The 26,177-nt window shown below is 40.9% G+C and overlaps 1 protein-coding gene and 1 pseudogene across 1 annotated transcript in view; one reads left to right on the top strand and one right to left on the bottom strand.

Moving 5' to 3' along the window:
- LRRC8C (leucine rich repeat containing 8 VRAC subunit C) overlaps positions 1-26,177 on the bottom strand; it is a 103,836-nt gene that overhangs the window by 49,960 nt on the left and 27,699 nt on the right. The window lies entirely within an intron of this gene.
- Positions 4,877-9,005, top strand: LOC110210010 (large ribosomal subunit protein eL32 pseudogene; annotated as a pseudogene).

Below are 26,177 nucleotides of genomic sequence, written 5' to 3'. Positions count from 1 at the left end.
TTAATGAATATTGATGTAAAAATTTAAAATAAAATTAGCAAGGAGATGACATCAGTTTGTCGCCGGAATCATACACTGTGACCAGGTGAGATTTATACCAGGAATGTAGGGCTAGTTCAACATTAGGAAAGCTATCAGCATAACTGAGTATATGAGTAACAAAAACCATATGATTAACTCAATAGATGCAGAAAAAGCTTTTGACAAAATACAACACTCATTCCTATTAAAAACACTAGAAACCACAGGAATAAATGGACCCCCCCCCCTTTTTTTGGTGAAGCAATCGGGGTTAAATGACTTGCCCAGGTCACACAGCTAGTAAGTGTCAAGTGACTGAGGCCACATTTGAACTCAGGTTCTCCTGACTCCAAGGCCAGAGCTCTATCCAGCTGCCCCAATGGAACCTTTCTTAAAATAAATAGTATCTATCTAAAACCATCAGCAGGCATTACGTGCAATGGGCATAAGCTAGAAGTCTTCCCAATAAGATCAAGGGTGTAAAGCAAGGATGTCCATTTTATCACCACTATTATTCAACATTGTACTAGAAGTGTTAGCAGCACATCTCTGATATTCTCTGCACCATACAGTCCTTGAGAGTAGCCCAAGACACCGAGAATAGATTTGACCAAGGTCACACAACCAGGAGGTGTCAGGGGTGGGCCTTGAACCAAGGTCTCCCTGGCTCTCAGTCCAGCACTCTCAATGCTTCTGAACCACTTGAGAGATACCAAGGAAGCAGTATGTTATGTGGGAGGAAGGAATCATTACTTCGGACTTTAGAGAATCAGAGCTGACACTTTTACGGCTTGGGTCACGCTTTACCTCGCATGGCACAATTTCAGAGCTGGAAGGGCCCCTCAAGGGTCCTCTTATCTACCTGAGCAAGCATCTCTTCCATCACATTGCTGATAAGTGGCAGTCCAGGCTTTGCCGGAAGAGACATGGTTGGGAATGAGTAATTCCCTGAGGCCGTCCATACGATTTTGGGATAGTTCTAATTATAAGGAAGTATCTGAGTAGTGGCAGCTAGGTGGCACCATAGTGCATAGAGTGGTGGGCTTGGAATCAAGAGGACTCATCTTCCTGAGTTCAAATCTGGCCTCAGATACTTCTGTGTGACCCTGGGCAAGTCCCTAAACTTGTTTGCCTCAGTTTCCTCATCTGTCAAATGAACTGGAGAAGGAAACGGCAAACCACTCCAGTGATTTTGCCAAGAAAACCCCAAATAGGGGCATGAACAGTCAGACACAACTGAACAACTCAACAACAACAACGACAACAAAACAACAACAACAACAACAACAATAATAATAATAATAATAATAATAAACAACAACATCTGAGTACTAGCCTAGAAAACAACCTCTAATTTTCTGGCCCTAATTTTTCTCTGGAAAGCTATCTCTGCTCCAGAGACATCTCCTTTTTCTTCCTTCCTTTCCACCCTCCCTCTCTTTCTCTCTCCCCTTCTCTGGAACCCAAACATCTAGAATCATCTATGCCTAGGACCTTCTAGGCTAGACACTTCTATCTCTCCAGCAATCTCCCCTGATTAGTGTCTTCCTCCATGTGACTCCAGAAGTGGGAAACCATTTGGGCACTCCTGAATAAGTCAGACTGCACTTCACCCCCAAAACGAACCCTCTTTTTGTATCAAGCGCACTTATGGCACACTGTGACAGCCTTTGGGGGACTTTCATCTGCCACTCCTGGTCCTTCCTGCTGGGGCCAACATGAACAAATCTAACCTCTCTTCTGATGGAAGCCCTTTGGATACTTGGAAGACAGATAATTATGGCCCTTCCTAAGTGTATTTCTCTCCAGTACTGCTCTTCATTCCCACTTCCTTCAACCAATTGCCATAGGCATGACCCCAAGGTCCTTCACTATCTTGTTCTCCCTCCTATGGATGGTCTCTGGTTCATTATCTTTCCTTATAATATATATCTATGGGTAAATCAAATTCATCCCAGTAGAGCATCAGCTAAGCTCCTTGTAAATCTGTGCGGGTTATAACCACTTTCCATCCACCTCAGCACTGAACCTTGCACACATGAAGGCCTGAATAAGTGTTTCTTACATTGAAGGCTCCATGAAAGGGGTGACATTTGACCTGCATCTTGATAGGTAGAGAAGTTTTCAACAGATACTTACATTTAGTGAGTGGGGGGCATTTCAAACAGAGGGAATGGTATGAAGAAAGGCATGATGGGGGAAAGGGAGACCCTCTGAAAGAATGGTGAACCTTATCAGTTTGACTGAATGATGAAATATATGGGAGGGGAAAGGCAAGAGATAGGCTTGGAAGAGAATATAAAGAGAAACCAGGCTCTGCAGGGCTTTGAACTCCCAGTTTAGGAACTGCAGGCATCTGTTGGGTGTTAATCGTTTTTTCTTCCTCCTCCTCATCTGATTATACGGTTTAAATTCGTTAATTAACAAAATCAGAATAAAATTAAATGAACAACTGAGAGGTGGCACAGTGCATAGAGTACTCAGCCTGAAGTCAGGAAGACTCACTTCCTGAGTTTGAATCTTGCTTCAGACAATTACCAGCTGTGCCACCCTGGCCAAGTCACTTCACTCTGTTTGCCTCGGTTTCCTCCTCTGTAAAAAAAATGAGCTGGAAAAGGAAATGGCAGATCACTCTAGTATCTTTGCCAAGAAAACACCAAATCGGGGCACGAAGAGTTGAATGTGACTGAAAAATGATTCATCAACATCAATTTTTAAAAAAATCTAAATCTTCCTCTTCCAGGAGAATTGTTCTGTTCTCTGGAGATGTCAGTGAGCCTATGTTTTCATCCAGTAGGAATATCTTTCAAAAACTTTTTGTTTGTTCTGGTAATTTCCAATTACCATTCATATAGGGCTTCATTCTCAGCTGTGTCAACTGGACAGCACACTGCAATGATAAGAATTCTGCACTTCGGATGAGAAGACCTAGTTTCATGTCTTAGCTTTGACACTCACTAGCAGTGGGACTCTGGTGAAGTCTTTTAACTACTCTGAGCCCCAATTTGCTCATCTGTAAAATGGGAACAATAATACCTGTCCAAACAGTGTTAATTGTGAACAAAGGAACTTGTGTATCTTAAAAGTACTACACAAATGTATGTTATCATCAGCGAGGTAAACAGCTAGAACAGAGAGCAGCTCATCGGTCATCACCGAGGCATTGCTTAGATGCCATTCTTTGGAGGCAAAAGGGATTAAAGTTTACTTCCAATCTAGCTTTAACCCTGCAAATCCCAGAGCTCTCCATTACTGTGCCAGGCTACAAGAATTACTCACATAGGCCAGGATGGAAAATTCATCGACAAACAATAAGTAACAAATAAGGATCATAGATTGAAGCCTGAAGGGACCTTTTTTTCTTTCTTTTTTAATTTTTAGGCGATTGGGGTTAAGTGACTTGCCCAGGGTCACACAGCTAGTAAGTGTCAAGTGTTTGGTCTGAGGTCAGATATGCACTCAGGTCCTTCTGACTTCAGGGCCGGTGCTCTATCCACTGAGCCACCTAGCTGCCCTGAAGGGACCTTTCAGAACTCTTGGGAAGTTAGGTGAAATAACAACAAGAAATTGTGGAGTGCCTCCTATGTATCAGGCACCGTGCCAAGTCCTGAGGATACAAAGAGAGGCAAGAAACAGTCCCAAGGAGCTCAGTCTAATGGGAGAGGCACCTCAGAAATAACTACTTAAAAATAAGATATAGATGGCATGAATTGGAGATGACAGAGGAAAGGAGCTAGCATTAAGGGGCACTAATCAATTAATTAAGGAGCATTGGGTAAAACTTCTTGTAGAAGGTAGGATTTTAATTGGGACTTGAAAGAAGCCAGGAGATAGAGTCATTGTCTCATAGTGGTCGTAGTAGTAGTAGTAGCAGTAGCAACAACAACAGCACTAGTGGTGGTGGTGGTTGGTTCATTGTCTGGTTGTTGTCCTTCGTTCTTGAAGAGGACCAAAATGAAATCACCATACTAGAGTCAAGTTACAATGCGTCCAACTGCGGCTGAGCTCGCAATGCTCTACCACAGGTCAGGTACAAATAATCCATGTGAACATTTGGGATGGCTTCTCTAAATTTGTGCATCTTGCATGACTTTTGAGCCACTTCAATTCTGCTTTGCTCACAGAGCACAGCACCTTCTCTGATGAGGGCATGCTATGCTGGGTGGTCCTGGGTCAGTGTCTCCCATGTCACACAATTTGGAATCAATTCCAAAGTTCTGAAGAGAAACCTTAAAAGTGGCCTTGTATTGCTTTTCCCGACCACCATGTGAGCACTTGCCTGGTGTGAGTTCCAACAATGTGGCCAGCCCATTGGAGTTGTGCTCTCTGCAGTAGAGAGTGGTGGTAGTAGTAACAGTAATAGAAGTAGTAGTAGCAGCAGCAGCAGTAATAGCAGTAACAGTAGTAGCAATAGTGATAGTAGAAATAACAATGACAGTAGTAATAATAATAGTAGCTAACACTTATAGAGCACCTACTGTATGCCAGGCACTGTGCTTTGTGTCTAAGCACTAGAATTATGACCTCATTTCATCCTTACAACAATCCTGGGAGGTAGGTGCTATTATTAGTTCCATTTTACAGATAAGGAAACTGAGGCCAGACTTGAACTCAAGTCTTCCTGCCCCCAGGTCTAGAATTCTATCCACTATCAGAGGTGTGACTGAAATCCTGCTCTTCTGACTTTAGAGCTAGTAGTCTATCCAAGGTACCAATTGCATAGAAGACAGAGTGTAAAGATCCCAAATGCGTATGTTAACTGAAAAAGACAAAGGTGAGCCTATCCCATAGTGGGAGTGCAGGATAAGTGATAGCCAATCCTCTCGTTTATCTGAATCCATACAACTTCAAGAGAATGTGGAAAAAGCCCGCTGGCACACTGGGTAGATCCCCGTTGAGGAAGGCCAGAGGAGATTCAGAAAGGCTAGGTGGTCACGGATGGGCCCTGCTGGAGGTAATGACCACATCACTGAAGCAACAAGTCCATTAGGGTTATCTTGTACACTGGTAATCCTGGCCCCAGTGGAAAGGAAGGACAAAGTATCAGTTATAAAATTGTTTACAACTTCTGGATTGTAGAATTCTTGTGAAAGGCAAAAAAGAAAGAAAAAAAAAAGAACAACAACAGAGCACAAGGAAAATATTTGCTGATTCCTAGGGGAAAAGCTTCATCTTCTCTTTTCCCCCTAGGAAATCTGGTTTGTTTTGTATGTGGCTTAACCAAAGCCCAGAATGCAGTTTTATTTCTAAAGCATCTGAAACTCACAACTGAAACATTTTCTGCTATTACACCTTCTCTTAAAGGAATCCATTTCTTCTATATTAAGCAAACATAAAAGCAAGTTGAGAAAAAAAAATGACCACCATTCAGCCACGAAGAAGTAATTGGGGAAATAAAAAACGAGCATGATTCTGATAAGCAAAGGTGACTTGGCCAAAAAGACAAACCGTAGCATGACCGGAGCACACAAGACTAATCACGATTGCCATGGGATTGAAAGGCGGTGTTTTAAAGTACAGCTGTTTTTCTCTCCTCCATCATCAATCTAGCCTCAATGGCTACTTGTTAATTTTTCAGTTTTATTTAAGACTCAAGACTAAGAGATATACTCTGCTGGCATTCTTAAAAGCAACAGAGAAACTGGGACCAATGAAAAAAACGCCTTTGGATTTTTTTTTTAAGGAAGTCAAAGGAAGTGTTGCCATCAATAACATTTTTTGCTTTAGATTTTTTTTCTCTTTTGGACATGACAAGTAAAACCAAATGAGGATGCTTTGGCTCTAGCACATAGCTACCCCCAGCTAGTGATAATGAGAAAATCACTGACACCTGGTTCTCCCTTTCTAGGGGACACTGCTACCGATGTTAGAAGAAAAAGAAGCATCAGGAAAATGTGCCATTTTTTAAATAACAATTTTAAATAACTAATAAGCATTTCTTTTCTCTCCCTATCATGTATTTCCTCATTTGGAGGAAAAAAAGGAAAAAACCCAAGACTCTTGGGATAAATATTCATTCAACAAATTATTTTGGAGAGGCAAAAAAAGGAAGCAAAACCCAAAACCAAAAACAGGTTCCAAACCTGATATTAATTTAATGGAATCTTTCTTCCAAATGAATCATTAGATGGCAAGATTTGATTTCCTCAAGTCATTATTTTGTCATTATGAAGCTGAATACATTTTAATCACATCTGGTGCTTATATCAAATGATTCACTCCAGGGACCAGTGTTGAAGGGAGTCAAATGTTCCCTTTGGGGAGCACTGTGTTCATTATCTTCACAGGAGTACAATTTCACTGCTAAAAGAGACCACAGAGGCCCAACTCCTTTCTGAACAGAAATCTCCTCTACATATTCCCTTTACAACATCACTAATCCACATGAGATCATCCAGTTTCCACCTTGAGCCCTTCCATGAGGCACCCCACTACAGCCTGCACTTTTGGAAACTTCTAAGGTTCCTAAATCAACTTCTCTGCAAGCTGTACTCATGGATGCTGACTCTGCCCTCTGGGCCCAAGCAGAACCATTCTTATCCCTTTATGAGTAGCCCTTTCAATATTAAAGACTATTATGTATCATGCCCCCACTGAGTCTTTTTTTCTTTCCTTTCCTACAGTAAACAAATTCCAGGTTCCTTCACATTCTATCCCAGGGGGGCTCTTCCTTCCCCGTGCCACCTCCTGGTTTCCTTCAAGTTCCAACTAAAACCCCACCTTCTGCAAGAAGCCTTTCCTGATTCCCCATAATGCTCCCCTCCGTTGGCCATCCCCAATATATCCTGTATATATCTTGTTTCTACCTGTTGTCTCCCTCATTAGACTGTGAGATCCTTGAGAGTGAGGACAAGTCTTTGGACTTTCTTTGTATGCCTAACACTTAGTACAATGCTTCGAACACAGTAGGTGCTTAATAAATACATGTTGAGTTGATGTCAAGTAGTTGTCACACCACAGGTTTCCATTACTGCCCATAGTCATCCTTGTTACCCTTCTTTGCACATGGCCCCACTCCTCATTGTCCTTCCTGATGTCTGAGCTCCAGGTACTGATTGCCTGATTGAATGGCTGCCAAGGGCAGAGCACACCAGGCTTACTATCACCCTAGGCCTGGTCATGACAATTACATTAGCTTCCATGTCCACAGGTAGATTACACAGAAGACTCAGTCAAAGCTTGCCATTCACTAAAAGATTTTTTTCAGAAAATTTTCTGGGGTGGGGTACCCCTGGCACCCCTGGTAGCCATCTGGATTCACAAAATCAACTTCATATATTTAAGACTCTATCCCATTTTTTAAACTAGATTCTGCCCAATATTTTGGCCTGTTGAAATCTTTTGGGTTCCTGATTCTGTCAGGAGGCAGCTAGGTAAGGCAGTGCATAGAGTCCTGGACCTGGAGTCACAAAGATCCCGGTTTAAGTCTGATCTAAGACACTCACTAGTTGTGTGACCAAGTCACTTTGTCTGTCTCAGACAACTGTAAAACGGAGATTCTAATAATACCTACACCTCCCAGGTATGTTGCAAGGATAAAAACTAGGATATTTACAAAGTGCTTTCTAAACCTTTTAAAGCACTATATAAATGCTAGCTTTAGGTATCCCTTCTAGCTTTGTTATCTGAACATTTGGGGAGCATACTACATATGCTTTGAGCCAAGGCACTGATGAAAATATTAAGTGGCACAGGGCTAAGCACAGATCCCTGGGGCACTCCTCCAGAGATATACTGCCAACCTGACATGGAACCCCTTTAATACTATTTAGGTGTCTGGCTAATGTCGAAATTTGTTTTGCATGATTATGTTTATTTGTAATGGGTTCTATTTTTCATGCCTTCTCAATGGGTAGGGGAGAGGGAGAAGAAGGGAGAGAATTTGGAACTGAAAATAAAATTTAATTTTTTTAAAAAAGGGGGAATAGAAAGGAATATACCTTTTTCTCAGCAGTACATGGCACCTACAAAAAATCTGACCTTATAATAGGGCATATAAACCTCACAACCAAATGCAGAAAAGCAGAAATATTAAATGCATCCTCTTCATGTTATAATGCAATAAAAGTTGCATTCAATAAAAGGCCTTGAAAGGAAAAATTAAAAATTAATGTGAAACTAAATAATCTAATACTAAAGAATGAGTGGATCAAAGAACAAACTTAATAATTTCATTAAAGAATGACAACAATGAGACGACATACCAAAATACATGGGATGCAGCCAAAGCAGTACTTAGGGGAAAATTTATATCTCCAAACACTTACGTCAATAAAAGAGAGAAAGAATAGATCAATGAATTGGGCATGCAACTAAAAAAACCAGAAAAAAAACAAATTAAAAATCCCTAGTTAACACCAAATTGGAAATCCTAAAAATCAAAAGACAGATTAATAAAATTGTAAGAAAATTATTGAACTAATAAAGCCAGGAGCTGTTTTTATGAAGAAAAAAAAACAATCCATTGATTAACTTGATTTTTAAAAAAGAAAACCGAATTACCAGTATCAAAAGTGAAAAGGGGGGGCTTTCTGTCAGCGCTTCCCGAGGAGGGGCCGCTGTCTCTTCACTGGCGCCACGCCTGCCCTCAGACTTCTCGTAAAGCCTAAAATCGTCAAGAAGTGGATCAAGAAGTTCAGGCGACACCACTCCGACAGATAAGTCAAGGTCAAGAGAAACTGGCGTAAACCAAGAGGCACTGACAACAGGGTGTGAGGGTGATTCAAGGGCCAGATCTTGATGCCCAATATTGGTTATGGAAGCAATAAGAAGATCAAACACATGTTACCAAGCGGATTCAGGAAGGTTTTGGTACACAATGTCAAAGAGCCAGGAGTGCTTCTGATGTGCAACAAATCTTACTGTGCCGAGATTGCTCACAACGTGCCCTCCAAGAACGGAAAGTCATTGTTGAGAGAGCAGCTCAGCTAGCCATCAAAATTACCAATCCAAACACTAGACTGAGGAGTGGAGAAAATGAGTAAAATACTTTGCACATTTTCATTTGTGTTAAATAAAGCTTCCGATTACTACCAAAAAACCCCCGAAAAGGGTGAATTTGCCCCTGATGAAGAGGAAATTAAAGCAAGTATTAGGAGCTATTTTGCCCAATTATATGCCAATAAATCTAAGTGAAATGGATGAATATTTGCAAAAATATAACGTGTCCAGATTAACAGAAGAGGAAATAGAATACTTATATGACCCTATCTTAGAAAAAGAAATTGAAGAAGCCATCACTGAGCTTCCTAAGAAAGACATCCTCAGGACCAGATGGATTCACAAGTGAATTTTATCAAACATTTAAAGAATGACTAATTCCAAAATAAAGTATCTGGAAAAGTAGGCGAAGAAGGAGTCCTTCCAAATTCTTTTTATGACACAAATATGGTGCTGACATCTAAATCAGGAAAAGCAAAAATGGAAAAAGAAAAGTATAGGCAAATTTCCCTAATGAACACTGATGCAAAAATTTTAAATAAAATATTAGCAAGGAGATTACAATATACATCATATCACAAAGATCATACACTATGGCCAGGTGGTATTTATACCAGGAATGCAAGACTGGTTCAATACTAGGAAAACTATCAGCATAATTGAGCGTGTCAATAACAAAACCAACAGAAATCATGATTACCTCGATAGATGCAGAAAATGCTTTTGACAATCCATCCCTATTTTTAAAAAATCAACTAGAAAGCATAGGAATAAATGATCCTTAAAATGATAAGCAGTATTTATTCAAAACCATCAACAAGTATTATCTGTAACGATCTGTGTTTTCTTTTACAACATGACCAATATGGAAATATGTTTTGCATGATTGCCCATGTATAATCTATATAAAATTGCTTACTGTTTCAGGGAGGAGGGATGGAAGAAAGGGAAAGAATTTGGAACTCAAATTGAAAAAAAAGAAGGTTAAATTGTTTTTATATGTAAATGGAGAAAATAAAATACTAAAAAAATAAAATGAAATACTATTTATGTGTCACCATTCAACCAGTTTCAAATCCACCTCACCATACTAGTCAGTTGTTTCCTCTTATCCATAAGAATGGTATGAACGATTGGGTCAAATACTTTTCTAAAATCTAGGTAAGCTACAGCTACAGCATAGATTTGAGTCTAGTAATCCTGCTCAAAAAGAAATAGGGTTAGACAGGCATTTTGGACTTGAGGAAGCCATGATAGCTACTGGTCATCACTGATTCACTAACCACCCCTCTGGTTCAGGGGTTCTTAATCTTTTTTTGTGTCATAAGCCCTGTTGGCAGTCTCAGAAAGCTTATGGACCACTTCTCAGAATGTTTTAAATGCATAAAATAAAATCTGTAGGATAAAAAGGAAACCGATTGTGATTAAAACATGCTAATCAAAATTGAAAACAAATTCTCCAGCCCCAGATGAAGGACCTCTACTCCAGTGGCATATTTTTAAATTTCCCCAGTAACCAAAGTCAAGCTTACTGGCTCATAATCTGCAGACTCTACTTTCTTTCTTAAAAACAAACAAAAAAACAGATCATTTGCCCTTCTGTAATCCTGTTGTTGCGATGTTCAAGTGAGGTCATATTTATACAACACGAGGTCTGGCACATGGTGGTGCTGATTTGTTCGTTTTAGTCACGTCTGACTCTTGCTGACCCCTTTTGGGGGGTTTTCTGGGCAGAGATATTGGAGTGGTTTGCCATTTCCTTCTCCAGCTCATTTTACAGGCGAGGAAACCGAGGCAAACAGGGTTAAGTGACTTGCCCAAGGTCACACAGCTAGGAAGTGTCTGAGGTGAAATTTGAATTCATGACTCCTGATTCCAAGCCCCGTGATCCATCCACTGTGCGCCACTTAGTTCCCTGGCATGTGGTAGGCGCTTCGTACGATACCAGACCTTGTTCTAAGCACTTTCCAAATATTATTCATTCCATCATCATAACAACCCTGGGAGTTAGGTCCTATTATTATCTCCATTTTACAGTTGAGGAAACTGAGGCAGACAGAGGTTAAGTGACTGGCCCAGAGTCAACCAGCTAGTAAGTGTCAGAGACAGGATTTGAACTCTGGTCTTCCTGACTCCAGGTCCAATACTCTATCCACTGCACCATCTAGCAGCCACAATGATCTTTTAAAGACCACTGGCAGTGGTTTAAAAATCCATCACACCTATCAGTTCTTTTTTCCTCTCAGTCTTTCTTCTTCTTCTTCTTCTTTTTTGTTTTTTGGCTAGGCAATGGGGTTAAGTGACTTGCCCAGGGTCACACAGCAAAGTATTATGCATCTGAGGCCAGATGTGAACTCAGGTCCTCCTGAATCTAGGGCTGGTACTCTATCCACTGAGTCACCTAGCTGCCCCACTGTCTTTCTTATTTTTTCAAAAAAAAAATTAGTGTAGATTTTATTGTTCATCTTTATCTTTACACCACCTAAGTTTCTCCTAGTATTCCTCCTCTCAGAGAGCTATCTCAATTAACAAAGAATATTATTAAATAAGAGGAAGAAATAATCAACCAATCAATACAATGAAAAAGTCTCAAAACCAACCAGTGTTGCACACCTGTGGACCTCCTACCTTTTGCACAAAAGTGGGGAGGGGACATCTTTTCATGTCTCTTCTCCGGGGCCCAGCTGTTCTTAATCATTTTGCAACATTCCCTTTCAATTGCTTTGGGATGTTTGCTCTTTTATCTGCGATCTCGAATTCATTTACTGGATTGTTTTCTTGGCTCTGCTTACTTCAGGTTGCTCTATTTCACCTACGCCTTTCCATGATTTTCTGTGTTCATCATAGATTCGTCATTTCATGTAGCACAGCAACATTCCATGACATCCATGGACCACACTCTGTTTAGCCTCTCCCCAATCTGTGGGCATCAACTTTGCTTTCAAATCAGTGCTACCACAAAAAGTGCTGCTATAAATATTTTGGTTTATATTTAGTTTCCTTTTTTTTCAACGACAAAGCAAGTGGAATTTCTGGGTCAAAGGGCATGAGTATTCTGGTCATTTTCTTTGCATAATTCCAAATGGCTTTCCTAAATGGTTGTACTGATTCCCAACATTGCCTCCAGCTTCTCCCAGAACCCTTCCAATGCTGATGATTCCCATCTTTTGTAATCTTTGCCAATCTGCTGGTTTTGTTAAGGCTCTCTCAGAGCCCTAGAACAGAGTTCATTAGGGCTTGGGGGCTTGAGCATGTCAATATCAGGAAGCAGCTTTCTTAAATTGCAAGATATTAATGAGGTGATGTGGACTCTGAAAAGTCACTGGGAAAGGGAGAGGAAGAGCCAAGGTGCCAACTTAGCAACAACAATCTCTAACAAGATAGCATATAGATGAGTGTATGGTCCAACAAATTGGACCATATATCAGTAACAGAGTGGACTCACTTCCTAGAAGAAACCACTTGAAGTAGTGTCCATAGATTGAGAGATTTAGAAGTGATGAAGGCACCTTAGCAGTCATCCAGTCTAACCCCTTCATTTTACAGATGGGGAAACTGAGTCACTGAGAAGTTAAGTAACTTGCCCAAGGTAGTAAGTGTCTAAGCCCAGATTAGAACCTTTCTTGATTTCAAGTCCAGTGCTCAATCCACTAAACCCATCTGCAACAATTCACGTCAATATATGGCTTTAAGCTTTACTTTCCTAAATAGGGACTGGTTAGTACTTAGAAGAATGCCTGGGAACACCAGGTACTTCCTGCAGGCTTTTTTTGGTTAAACAGACTAAATAAAATAATGAAAGCAGTGACTTTACATAATATATATATATATGTGAAATGTATATGTGTACTCATACAAATATAAATGTATTTATGATTACATAATTTATGATATAACATGTATTTATGATATATTTCTACAATATTCATAATATATTTAAGCATATATAACTATGTCACTGTTTTACTATTCACTTATTATTTATAATCAGCTTTATTATGGAGCTATAAAATCAGTTTTTCATATTTCTAATACATATGTAGAATTAAAGGTAGCATCCAGATACTCAACAATCAGCATTATGACTTTATTTAACTTTATTTAAGTTAGCTTTATTTGCTAACTTCATCAATAAGCCGGCAGGTGAGGAGGTGCACAGAAGGATGTGTGGTGATAAGTGTCAAGTGTGTTATATTGGGAGGTGTCAAATACACTTAATAGCAATTTCTTCAAAGTGTAAAGTCACCTAAAAAGGTTGGAAACTGGGCAGAACTATGTGCTAAAATTTAAAAAGAGAAGAAAATCTTTGAAAAGTCAGGCAAAAAAGAACATTTAGGAATTGAGGGAAACCTTCTGGATGGTAGAAAAGGGACCCTTCGGATGGCCTTGGGAAGAAGCTTTGGGGTGGGGGACAAGTGGGGTTTGGGTTTTGTTTCTGCCTTGTTTTATCATGACAAAACAAAGTGAAGGAAGCACTTTGCTGGGACCATGGAGACTTGAGGCCAATCAATGGTTCTGTAAGAAAATGATTTATGGACTGCAGCCAGAAAAAAAAAAGATCCTTTTATCAAATACAGAAAGTCCAACAAACTAATCTCTAATGCTCCAGCTTGTTACAGGGAAATTTACAATGAGACAGGCAGAAAAAAAAATCAAAAAGAAGGCAACAAAGGGGATATCAACTGAGCTGTTTCTCAAAAACCCATCAAACGATCCTAAGCCTCCCTAAAAGTCTCTTTATAGATGGCTGTCAAAGTCAACTCAAGATAACTCTGCTTAAGGAAGACTGAGTCTGGAACTGCTAAGCACTGCATACCGGTGATGTCTCCCAGAGCTTCCTGGTCTTTGAAATGCCTGAGCCAACCTTGATTTGTTCAAGATTGTTCATTCTTTAATCCTTTACAATTCATCTTGCTTCACAGAATCAAAGCTGGAAAGCTTGGGGTTTAGAAGCGGGCAAACAAACCCACAGCTGAGGTTGATTCTGAATCCAAAAAATCTAGTTGTTCAAATTTAGGCACAAGTCCCGGGCAATGTCTAATAATCGTGGGATATAGGGATGGGGTATTGGATAGAGTCAGGGACTCCTGGGTCCAAGTCTCATGCGTACTGACACACCATGGTCTGTATGACCCTGGGCAAGTCACTTGTTAAATAGAAAAAGGGGCCACTAAACTGTACTTAAGGGCAGCTAGGTGGCACAGTAGATAGAGTGCTTGATCTAGAGTCAGGAAGACCTGAGTTCAAATCTAACCTCAGACACTTACCAGCTCTGTGACCCTGGGCAAGTCACTTAACCCTGTTTGCCTCAGTTTCCTCATCTGTCAAATGAGTTGGAGAAAGAAATGGTAAACCACTCCAGTATCTCTGCAAGAAAACCCCAAATGGGGTCACAGATAGTCAAATACAGCTGAAAAATGACTGAACTAAAGCTGTACATAAAGATCCAGAAGGGCCACACATTGACTTAGAAAACTACATATTAATATTACCTATGTCTTGTAAGATACAAAAAAATACTGTAGTATTTTTTTATTTTGTTAACTATTTCCCAGTTACATTTTAATCTGGTTTAGCCCTAAGGATTCCGTGTTTGACACTCTAGACTAATCTAAGACTACTGAATGAAGATAAAAGTGCACATATTCATTGATAAAGAAGTTAATTATTGGGAAGTGCTGAGAATAATAAAAAAACCCCAAAAAGTAAGAAAAAGCTAAAACAACAATAATTAACAACAGTTACTTGGATTTTTTTCCCCAATTTTTTTTCCTTTATTATATAACATTTTCCCATTCATGTCATTCCCCTGCTTAGAAGCCTTCAATGGTTTCCTAAAGATTAACAGAGGAAAGGGCGCTTGCTTTGGAGTCAAGAGGACAGAATTCAAATTCCGACCCTGCCGCTTACTTACTACCTGTGTGACCCTAGGCCAGCAGCTCTCTCGCACTCAAGATCCAAATGAAGAAACTGAAATTGATGACCCAAGGTACTTTCTAACTCTAAATCTTTAATTCTTCATTTTCTTGTAAATTCCAACTCCTCAGTCTGGTTTTCCAGAGAATGGCCCAAACTCGGTCTCACTGTTTACACACTTATCTGCCCCATTCTTCTCTACTCAAGCCAAATGAGATTACTTGCAGTTCCCAAACAAGGCCTGAGGTTTTTTCACCTAAGTGCCCTTGTTTGTGGCATTTCCTCTGGCTGGAATGAAAGCTTCCCCCATATCTCTGACTTGTTGAAGCCCTGCCCATCCTGACCCAAGGCCCAACTCAGATGTGTCTCCAATGAAGCCTTCATTCACTCTCCCTCCTGAAAATGAGCTTTTCTTTTAAGAAACCCAATTATACCATAAATTATAGATTTGTGTTACACCCCAGTCTGGCCACTATCCCGTGGAGTTTAATGAAGGCCTTGGCATGAAGAGCTCTCCAGCTGAAAGGACTTTAAAAGACGCTTTGGGGGCAGACGAGGAGAAGAGTTTGCTTTGCTGGGACTCATGAGGCTCTTAAGGTGAAAAATCAAATCCATCTAGCTCAACTCCCTGACTATAATCCAGAATTACACACTTGAAGCCTAAAATATGCCTCCTATTAACTGCCATCTTTACCCTTGCTGTTTTTTAGTATCGTTTCTGTGTCTGACAATGATACAAATCCCTTACCCACTTGGAGGCAAGTCAGTGTGGGAGCAGATAGATCATTGAATCTGGAATCAGGAGGAATTGAGTTCAAACTCAGCCACGGACACTTACTTAGTAGCTATGTGACCCTAGACAAGTCACCTCAGTTTCCTTCACTGAAAAATGGGGATAATAATAGCACCTATTTCCCAGGGTTGTTGTAAGGACCAAATGAGATATTTGTAACTGAGCCTGGCACATAGTAGGAGCTTAATAAGTACTTGTATGCTTTTTCTTTCCCTTCTTCCCTTCCCTCCCTGTCCAGGCAAGGTCCTGGGTCCTACCCTATCTAGTCTGGCTCAGGTTAGGGCTAGACAGAATGTGTATACAAAGGTAAAAAGAATTTCCTTCTTCCAAGGTCTTCTACATGGAATCTACTACATAATTCAGCACTCTTGTCCTGATACACAGAAAAATGGTGAAAGGATATCAAAGAATTAAGAAGAAAACAAGTGGTTGAAAGAAATTAAACTAAAAAGAGAAATTTGTGGGTTTTTCAAAATGGTCATGAATCAGCATGAGGAGGAAAAAACATAAACCGCTCAAGTCCCTTCGGGTATAACTTCAAGAAGGAAGTGAAATTACTTAGAACTGACCACAGTGTTATGTTTGGACAAAATAAGAACATGATAATGCAGAATGAATGAAGGCCAGGAAAACTTTCCTTAAAATTAAAAAACTCCATACTCAGAACATGCTATCCAAAGACCACTTACAAAGTTCACTCAAAAACATAGAGCAAATGAAGCATTAAATAAAGCATTCTAGGGAGAAAAAACTATCACAATAGGGAGGGTCAAATACTAACATATATGTCTAAAAAATAATAAACATAATCTGTCTACTAAATACTTTAGTCTAATAAAGGTTCCTTGTGTAACTTACAGAAAGAAATGGGTGGGGGAGGAAGTAGAGGAGATTGTTGCCTCAGCAAGGGATGGAGGAGAATTGGCTTGGTTTGGTGAACTCAGAAATTATTTTTAAAATTAAGCTATTACCTCTACCCATGCCTTAGGGCTGGTTATTTTACAGGAAAAAACAAGAGTACAAAGACCATCTGACAGAAAGAACAGAAATAGGCCTTGGTATTATTTTCCTAGAGCTCTCATCTATCCTCTTCCTGGGGGGAATAGATAAGAGAATGTCTATGGCAAAAGGAACATTAACTCATTTCCAAGGAAGATGATGACATTTAAATGACATGGTGGTGTTTCACATTTAGAATATAAACTCTTCAGTGCTGGGAGCAGCAGGTACTGATTCTGGGAGGGAGCGTTGGACACTGGGCCAAGAGATGAAATAATCTATCACTCAGTAATCAGTAGGACTCCTATGCCTGAGTATTTCTAGTGGCCCTGGGGAGAAAAGGAAATAACTTTTGAGGCTCCCATCATGATTGTGATGAGATCCTTAGTCGCTATGGACACATCATAGAGGGGCATTAGTTATCTGTGGGCCATAACAGACAAAGGGAAGCTGCCATCTGAAAACTATGGTTTAAAATCTAGCAGAAAGGAAGCGAAAAGTCCTCACAACCTATTGGGACTGAGGCTCTTTTCAGACCGATGCAGTGGCGCCAGCTGTGGATAACGATCCAGGAGACTGAAGATGATGAAAGAAAGGCCAGAACAAAGAGCAAAGTGAGGGGGGCAGGGAGTGGGGGGGGATGCTAAAGTGGAGATAAGATGATCTCCCACAATCTCCCAGGTCCCTGAGTCCATAATGTGGTATTTTGGAGAGGGGGAAAGAAGTGAGCCATCACATGACTATGCATTCCTCTAGGCTCAGGGGGATAACTGCCTCTGACTTTCTGTTTCAACTTTAAGATGAGGGGGTAAAAGAATGCTCAAGAGACTGGAAATGCTCATGCTCATAAAAAGGTGGGGACACCTAAGAAGGCATCAGAATCCTTACAACCTGCCAACGTGGCTCTCCAGCTGTTTTCCAGCCTCAACTCCCTGCTTCCACCTCCCACCACCACCATCAAGGCCTTTCCTTCTCTTTTCTGAGAGTCATTCACACCGCCCAGGAGAGGACTCCCGTGTCTCATTGCTTGAAAAGAGCCCAGATTGACCAGAGGTGTATTTGTCAGGCAGAGGAACTCCAAACAGTTACAACAGTAACAACAACAATAGCTGGTATATTTTCCTTGGAGCGCTGTTAAAAAGTCTATATAGCACCTCTCAGTTGATCCTTATGGCAGCCCCAGCTACTACAATGTTTTGGGAGTAAATAGAGAAATTAATGAAACTACACCTTGCAAAACACTATTAGAGGCTGAGTAGGAAGGCTATTAACCTACAGGACTTCCAGGGTCAGTTCAACTGCTATCCACCTTCTCCATAAGCATATTTTCCCGGTTCCTGCCACTTTCACCTCACATATACTCTGGATTTATTTATCTGTGCATGTGTTGTAGTCCCTGTCCCCCTGCAGAATGTTAACTACTTGAAGACATAGCCTTTCATTTCTGTTTTTGGTCCCTAGTGCCTAGCACAGTGCCTGGCAAATAGAGAGCCCTTAATTAAGCAATGCTTATTGAATTGAAGAAACAATGTAATCCGTGGTAGGGAAATCCTAGCCCCTGCCCCCACGCAAGTTAGGCTATTTTTCCCTTAAAAGGCATTATGAACACTTGGTGGGCTCAGGTTACTGTCACTGTTTTCCTCATCACCTGAATACAAACAGCCATGAAGAGTTCCAGGAGCTTTCCAGCTTGGTGGTGGGGAACTCAGGTAAGGGATTACTTTAATCAGCTGAATTAACTACAACTGCCCTCAGTGTATGTCCTTTTTAAATTTTCTGCTCCTACTAATGGCTAAATAAATCTTAACTTTTGAATGACCTATAAGGGTCTCTCATTTGGTTCCAGTGTGGAACCTTAACTCTCAGGAGACTGGTCTGATTCAAGTCCAGCCCAGAACATTCCATAAAACAAGATCATCCTGACCAAGTGACCATCTTCTCCCATTAGAATATACTCTTCTTGGGGCAGCTAGGTGGTGCAATGGATAAAGCACTGGCCCTGGATTCAGAAGGACCCAAGTTCAAATCAGTCCTCAGGCACATAATAACACTTACTAGCTATGTGACCCTGGGCAAGTCACTTAACCCCATTGCCCAGCAAAAAAAAAAAAAAGAATATACTCTTCTTGAGGGGCTTTCTTTGTATTCCCAAGGGACTAGCTGTGCCTGGCATACAGTAAATGCCTAATAATGTTAGTTGACAGGCTGACTGACCCCACAGGATGTATGCTATCTCCAACAAGGCAGATAGCAAGCCACCCACCAGTCACACATAGGTGAGATCACAGTTCCATCGACATACCCAAGTACATTGCTTAAAATGCCAGAAAGAGTAGATGCAAGCTGCCAGCATTGTGTGAGGGGCTGGTGAAACCTTGAAATTGTGTAAAGCAGAGCCAAGGCAAACAAAGATGATATTGGCATTTCACTCTTGTAATGCTATATCTTGTCTATTCAGCAAATCTGTTGTTACATAAACATCTTTGACTTCATTTATTTATTCTCCCAAGGTAGGGAGTGGATTTGAAAGCTTCGGGTCTGCATCCAATCACACTGCACCACAACGAGAGGATGTGCTGTCTCCTCCTCCAGGGAGGAGGCCAGACTGGCGCAGAGAGCAGAGGGGAGAGGACAGAATGCCCTTCACGCCCTCATGAAGCATCTGGCTTCATTTCAGTGAACTACATATCGGACTTTGTAGAGAATGGGAGTCAAGAGAGGCCACCTCCTCATTTTACAGATGAAGAAACTGAGGTGGAGAGAGGCCTTTAAGCTACTCACCCAAAGTCACTCAGCTAGTTAATGGCAAAGCCAAACACTAGGATCCCCACCCTTGTCATTCCCTGAGTGCAGTCCCTCACAGAATTACCTAGCTTTGGGGCTGGGAAGGCATATTACAGATCCTCTCCATGACATAGTGAATAGAGGTCTGGACTTAGAAGCAGAAGGAAGGGGGTTCAAATCCTGCACCCTTGACATTTACCGGTTGCATGTATTAGGCAGGTAAGTGGCACACTGGGCCTGGAATAAGAAAGACCTCAGTTGAAAACCAGCCTCAGAACACATAGAAGCTGTGTGACCCTGGGAAAGTCATTTGACCTCTGTTTGCCTCAGTTTCGTCAACTGTATATTATTATTATGTAATAATAGTTTGCCTCAGTTTCCTCAACTGTAAAATATTACTATATATTATGGATAATAATAGCACCTACTCCGCAAGGTTGTTTGTCCTGGTGAGACAATATTTGTAAAGCACTTATCACAGTGCCTGGCACATAGTAGGTGCTTAATAAATGCTTGTTTCTTTCTTTCTCATACATTTTTTGTGCCACAGGCCCTTTAGACATTCTGTTGAAGTCTATGGACCCTCTTCGCAGAATTATGCTTTTAAATACATAAAACACATAGGATTGCCAAGGAAAACAATTACGTTGAAACAGTCATCAAAAATTACATTTTAAAACAAGTTTGCAGACTCCAGGTTGAGAATTCTTGCAGTAAGATTTACCTTATTGTTGCTTTACACCCCCATAGGGTAGACCATATAAGGTTTATCATGATCACGGCTCAGCAAAGTTTCATGTGACAAGTCACTAGCATTGTGACTTGTGCAGGCACACGGACCACGGAGTCCTGAAGTCCAGTTTTCAAATTTAGGCTTTTATAATACACTTCAAGTGTTTCTCCTTGGATTATATAAAACACCAATGCCAAGGTGATCCAGAAACAAGTCTCTTTGGGCCACACCCAATGCAAACTGGTTTCACTAGCTTTTACTTGATAGGTACACCAACTTCTTTCATTCATAAATGTGAATAGTCACGATTTCACGGAGCCATAGAAATTCAGATTTGGAAAGGTCTTCAGCAGTCTCCAATCCAACCCATACCTTCTGAATAAGGTTTCTCTCTGTGACATCTCCAGTAAGTGGTCATCCATCCTTTGTCTGGAGACCTCCAGAGAAGAAGAACTCATCGCTGTCCCAGGCAGCCCACTCCTCTTATAAGAATAGATAACAATAGCTAACACTTTATTTAGCACCTCCTATGTGCCAGACATGGTGCTAAGTGCTTTCCAACTATTATCTCTTTTGATCCTCACAACAGTATTGTTGTGAAAATATTATTATTCCCATTTTACAGATGAGAAAATTGAGGCAGAGGGTGACTTGCCCGGGGTCACCCAGTGTCTAAGCCTAGCTTTGAACTCAGGCCTTCCTGACTCCAGAACCAGCACTCTAACTGCTGAACCACCAGTTGCTTTGTAGAGAGTTCTAATTGCTAGAAAGTTTGGTTTTTGTTTGTTTTCCTTCTCCCCATCCCCCTCAAATCTTAATTTACTTCTTTGTACCTTCCAGGCTTCTTTCCTAGTTCTGCCTCTTTGGGACCAGACATTTTGAACTACCCAGCCTTCTCAAGCCTAAGATTGGATTCTGTTGTTCTGTGTTCCCTTCCTTGAAGGCAAGGTCTGTGTCTTGTGTTCATTTCATTTCACCTTCTCTCACACACCTTCGCCCCTTCTCTGCTGGCCCCAATAAGGGGAGAGGAGGCAGCAGTGGGATGTAGGAGTGCTGATTTAGATTCGGGGGTCTGAATTCTACCTATTTTCACTTGCATACATGTGAAGTTAGGCAAGCAACTTAAGTTTCATATATGTGACATTGAGCAAGCCACTTAGTTTCCACATCTGTAAAATGAGGGATGTCAAACTAGTCAGTCCAATAAGCATTTATGAAGCACGTACAGTGTGCTAAGCACTGGGGGTACAAAAAGAAGCAAAAGACAATCTTTACACTGTCAAGGCACTTATAGCTTAGTGGGGCAAAGGGGCAACTTATTAATAAAGGATACATATGAAATAATTAAGAGAAGCAAGGTACTATAATTAAGAGAGGTTGGGAAAAGCTTTCTGTAGAATATAAGATTTTAGTGGGAATTTGAAGGAAGTCACAGAAAGCAATAGGTACAGATGAGGGCATTCTAGGCATAGGGGACAGCCAGAGAAAAATGCCTGGGGCTGAGAGATAGAGGGTCTTTTTGGTGGAATACACAGGAGCAGAAGAGTATGTAGTGAGGTGGGCTTCCCTTCCCCCCCCTCATTTTGGGACCAACCCACCCTTGCCCAGTCTGAGAAGTGAGAATTGCTCCAACTCCCAAAATTCCAGAGAAGTCCCTCATTTGGGGAGGATTTCAATTCTCTCCCACTCCCCCAAAATCAATTACCTCCAAGAGAAGGGAGCAGGGGTAAACAGGACACTTCCACTCCCATCACCAAATCTTTCCTTCATTTTCTCTTATTCTTTTCACTTCTGCAATTTCTATCTTGGGCTCTTCCCCCTCCCACTTCCTAGGTTTCTGTTCTGTGTTGAACTTACTTGCTTTTTTTCATACTGAAAAGATGACACCCCCAAACCAGAAAATGAACAGGAGATGAGGGAAAAAGAGTATGTAGTGGGGAGTAAGGCAGAAGAAGACTGGAAAGATGGAAGGAGGGGCTAGATTATAAAGGACTTTGAACACCAAAAAGAGGATTTTGTATTTGATCCTGAAGGCAATTGGCAGGCACTCAAGCTTATTCAGTAGCAGGGTGACATTATCAGACCTGCATTTTAGGGAAATCACCTCAGTGGCTACATGGAGATTGGATGGACTGGGGAGATACTTAAGGCAGGCAGATCCACCAACATGGTATTTAACAATCCAGGTGTGAGGTGATGAGGGCCTGCACCTGGCAGTATTAAGGGAGAGAAGGGGTGTATTTAAGAGACATTGCAAATGTGAAATAGTTGCCTTGGCAATAGATTGGATATGGGAATGAGAGATTGGGAGGAGTCAAGGATAACACTAGGTTGTCAGCCTGAGGGACTAAGAGGATGGTGTTGCCTTTTACAATAAAAGGGAAGATGGGGGAGGATTTAGGGGGAAGCATACTAAGTTTTATTTTGGACATTTTCAGTTTAAGATGTCTACTGGACATCCAATTTGAGATGTCTGAAAAGAGATGTGAGATTGGAGGTCAGCAGAGAGGTTGGGGCAGGATAGGCAATTTGAGAATCATCAGCATAAAGATGATAGTTAAAACCAGGGGAGCTGCTGAGATCATCAAGTGAAGTAGCAAAGGGGAGGAAGAGAGGAGGGCCCAGGACAAAACCCAGTGGGCCACTTAAGGTTAGAGGGTGTGATTTAGATGAGGAGACTCAGTAGGAATAGTCAGTTTGGCAGAAGGAGAACCAAGGGAGAGTGGACATCTCAAAAACCTAGAGAGAAGAGAGTGTCAGGGAGAGAGTGACCAACAGTGTCAAAGACTGCAGAGTGGGCAAGGAGAAAGAGGATTGAGAAAAGGTTATTAGATTTGGCAATTAAGAGATCATTGGTAACTTTGGAAACTAGATGGCCTCGGAGTGCTTTCCAGATTTAAAGCCATGATCCTAGAATCTTATTAACAACAAATATCTGTTGATTAATTGAATTAGCTGATAGAGTTCCCTTTATCAATGAGAGGCTGTTAATATCTGGACAGGGGATAACTGATAACAGATGTGGAGAGAAAAGCACAAATCAGACCTCTTAGTCTGGGTGATGGTCCAGGTAGGGAAGTTCATGGGCTAGTTTCATAGATATGAGCCCCAGGTCCATTTTGGTTTGATTTCATTAGTATAAGCAATCAGGATCCTTTTCTTCTCCCAGGGACCAGTGCCCTGTGACTCCAGTCTATTGAATAAATGGTTCAAGACCTCAGGAAGCTCAGTGGTACAGAAATGGCGTTGGATTTGGAGTTGAAAGAGCCAAAGTCTCATTTCAGGCTCTGTAAGAATCTGACCAGTTATCTCCTCCAACCTGAACAGGAAATTTGATACTATACTATTAGCTGTTTCTAGTCTGCAGTCTGTGTCAAGAATAAATCACACGATGACTTTTCAGTGGAGATATGCACCCACATATAATACATACATAATAAGAGCAAATATATCAGATCACCTCTGACAAGACGATCTCACATTCTGTAGACTGTAAAAGCAAAAATGCTTCAGTGGTGATATAATTTAAAATAAGGGAATACACACACACACACACACATATCTATATCTATATCTATATCTATATCTATATCTATATCTATATCTATATCTATATGCACATTTTTTTCCTGTAATTTATATTAGTAGTTTCCTACCTCAAGGGGTGGCAGAATGGATAAGAATACTGGACTTAGAGTCATGAATACCTGAATCCTAATCCTGCCTTAGACACTTTCTAGCTGTGTGAGCCTGGGGCAAGTCTATTAATCTCTCTGTGCTTCAGTTTCCTCATCTGTAAATGGACATAAGAACAGCTACTGTCCACAGAGTCATTGTGAGAATTCAGTAAGATAATACATATAACACTCTTTGCAAACCTTATAACACCATAGAAATGCCAGTCACTGTTATTATTACCTTCCTCGTATTCTATAGTAGGAGAGTTACTTTGACATAGTATGTCACATTTCACTTCTTCAGACTGTTTTCTCATCTGGTTTTTAGTTTGTTTGTTGTTGTGTGTGGGTGTGGGCGTTTTGGGGGGCAGGGTTGGGTCCAGACATGATTTTGTCCATATAAGGAGATCTCAGTATGGAAACAAGACATCTGTAATTTGGATCTCAGGGACACACTGTCAGTGTGTGTGTCAGAAGAGGGATTTGTACCTTATCTAGAAATGAAAACTGTAAAAATAGATATAGGGTGTCCCAAAAGTCTTTGTGCACTTTTTAGCTTTAATGTCTTAAGATAGCACTACGAGTTTTGGGGGGTCACCCTGTATTTGTAGTGCCTACCTCACAGGACTGTTGTCAAGATCAAATGAGATGATATGTGGAAAGAATGCCACAAATCTTAATTAAAGCACCACAAAATGTCAGATATTATTATTATTATTATTATCACTGCTATTCTCTTTTTTATTGGAGTAGATAGAGATAGTCCAAGGACAAATTGCTTTCTGACTATGTCTTTCTATTATCTTTCCTGCTCTGTGGACCACTGTATATAGTTAGGATTGAATTACAGCTTATTGTAATTGAAGGAAACTATTGGGAGGTCAGCTCAGCTTCTGTGTGCTTCCTGAAGCATTTCTGGAGTAACATTAATAATAATGATAATAACAATAATAATAGCACTTGCGTAGTGCTTTAAGGTTTGCCCCACCCAGGATGAGCTCATCACCAGAAACTCATCATCCTCACCATGGGAATTGCTTCAGCCTCAGCACTCACATTTCATCAGTAACCTCCTTTGCTTCAGCCTCTCTGTTTGCAGGGCTGGAGGTGGAGTAAAACGTCCCTGCCATAGTCTCCCTTCACAAGGGGCTCAAAATGCCAGCCAGCTCTTCATTTGCCATCAGCTGCTCTGCTCAGTTTCAACTCTGTCAGGGTCTTCATCCCTCCAGCTGAGGCGCTCCCTTCCCTCTCTCAACTGCTTTTTGTGCATCATTTTCTCCCATTAGATTGTAAGCTCCTTGAGGGCAGGAACTGTTGTTTTCTTATTTGTTTCCATGGTGGCACACAGTAGGCACTTAATAAATGTTTATCTTTTATTGCTTTATAAATACTACCTCTTTTAATCTGCACAATGACCCTGGGAGGTAGGTGTTATTATTATCCCCATTTTACAGATGGGGAAACTAAGGCTGAGAGAGGTTAAGTGACTTGCCCAGTAATAAATGTCTAAGCCAGGATTTGAACAAAGGTCTTCTTGACTCTACACCCAGTGTGCCATGGATTTAAAAATAAATCCAACAAAAAAACCTAAAGCAGTAGTAGATAAAACTGATGAACAGTATTCTCTATAGTTAGTGAGGAGGTTTTAAAGAGCTATATCCAAGAGAATGACATGCAAGCATCCTTTTTCATGGGGTGACTTTACCCTTTCAGAATAAAACATACTAAAATTTCCCTGTCCTTCTATGTCCCCTCTATTTCAGCTAACCCTGCTTTACTACCATGGAGCCTTGGCCAAGGCATTCTGGATTGGGAAGAATAGAACTCATCTGTAGATTAATGGATCAACGGATTCTAAAGTCTCTATCTCCAAACCCTAGGATCTTCTGGGTGATATACATGCATACATACATGTGGGCGTGTGTGTGTGTGTGTGTGTGTGTGTGTGTGTGTGTGTTTATTTAATAGGCAATTCTGAGGAAGCAGAATGAAGCACAAACCCTCCCTAAAGAAGAGAATGTCTATACTCATTCATTTACCATCTGGAGAATGAATAGCACAACTCCAGTATTACCATCACCAAATCAACAAAGAGGCAGGAGTAGAGGTGGGGTGGTGGGTGGTAATGGATATGGGTTATAGTGAGCCAGGCCTTGAATGTATTACCAATATAATGTTGTTCTTTTATTTTTTTCTTAGCAAGGCAACTGGGGTTAAGTGACTTGCCCAGAGTCACACAGCTAGTAAGTGTTAATGTGCCTGAGGCCAAATTTGAACTCAGGTCCTTCTGATTCCAGGGCCGGTGCTCTATCCA

Source organism: Phascolarctos cinereus, unplaced genomic scaffold (genome assembly GCF_003287225.1).
Source record: "Phascolarctos cinereus isolate Bilbo 61053 unplaced genomic scaffold, phaCin_HiC Scaffold_5;HRSCAF=322, whole genome shotgun sequence".
Lineage (NCBI taxonomy): Eukaryota > Metazoa > Chordata > Mammalia > Diprotodontia > Phascolarctidae > Phascolarctos > Phascolarctos cinereus.
The sequence above is the reverse complement of the archived record's forward strand: the minus strand, read 5'-3'. Positions and strand labels throughout refer to the sequence as shown.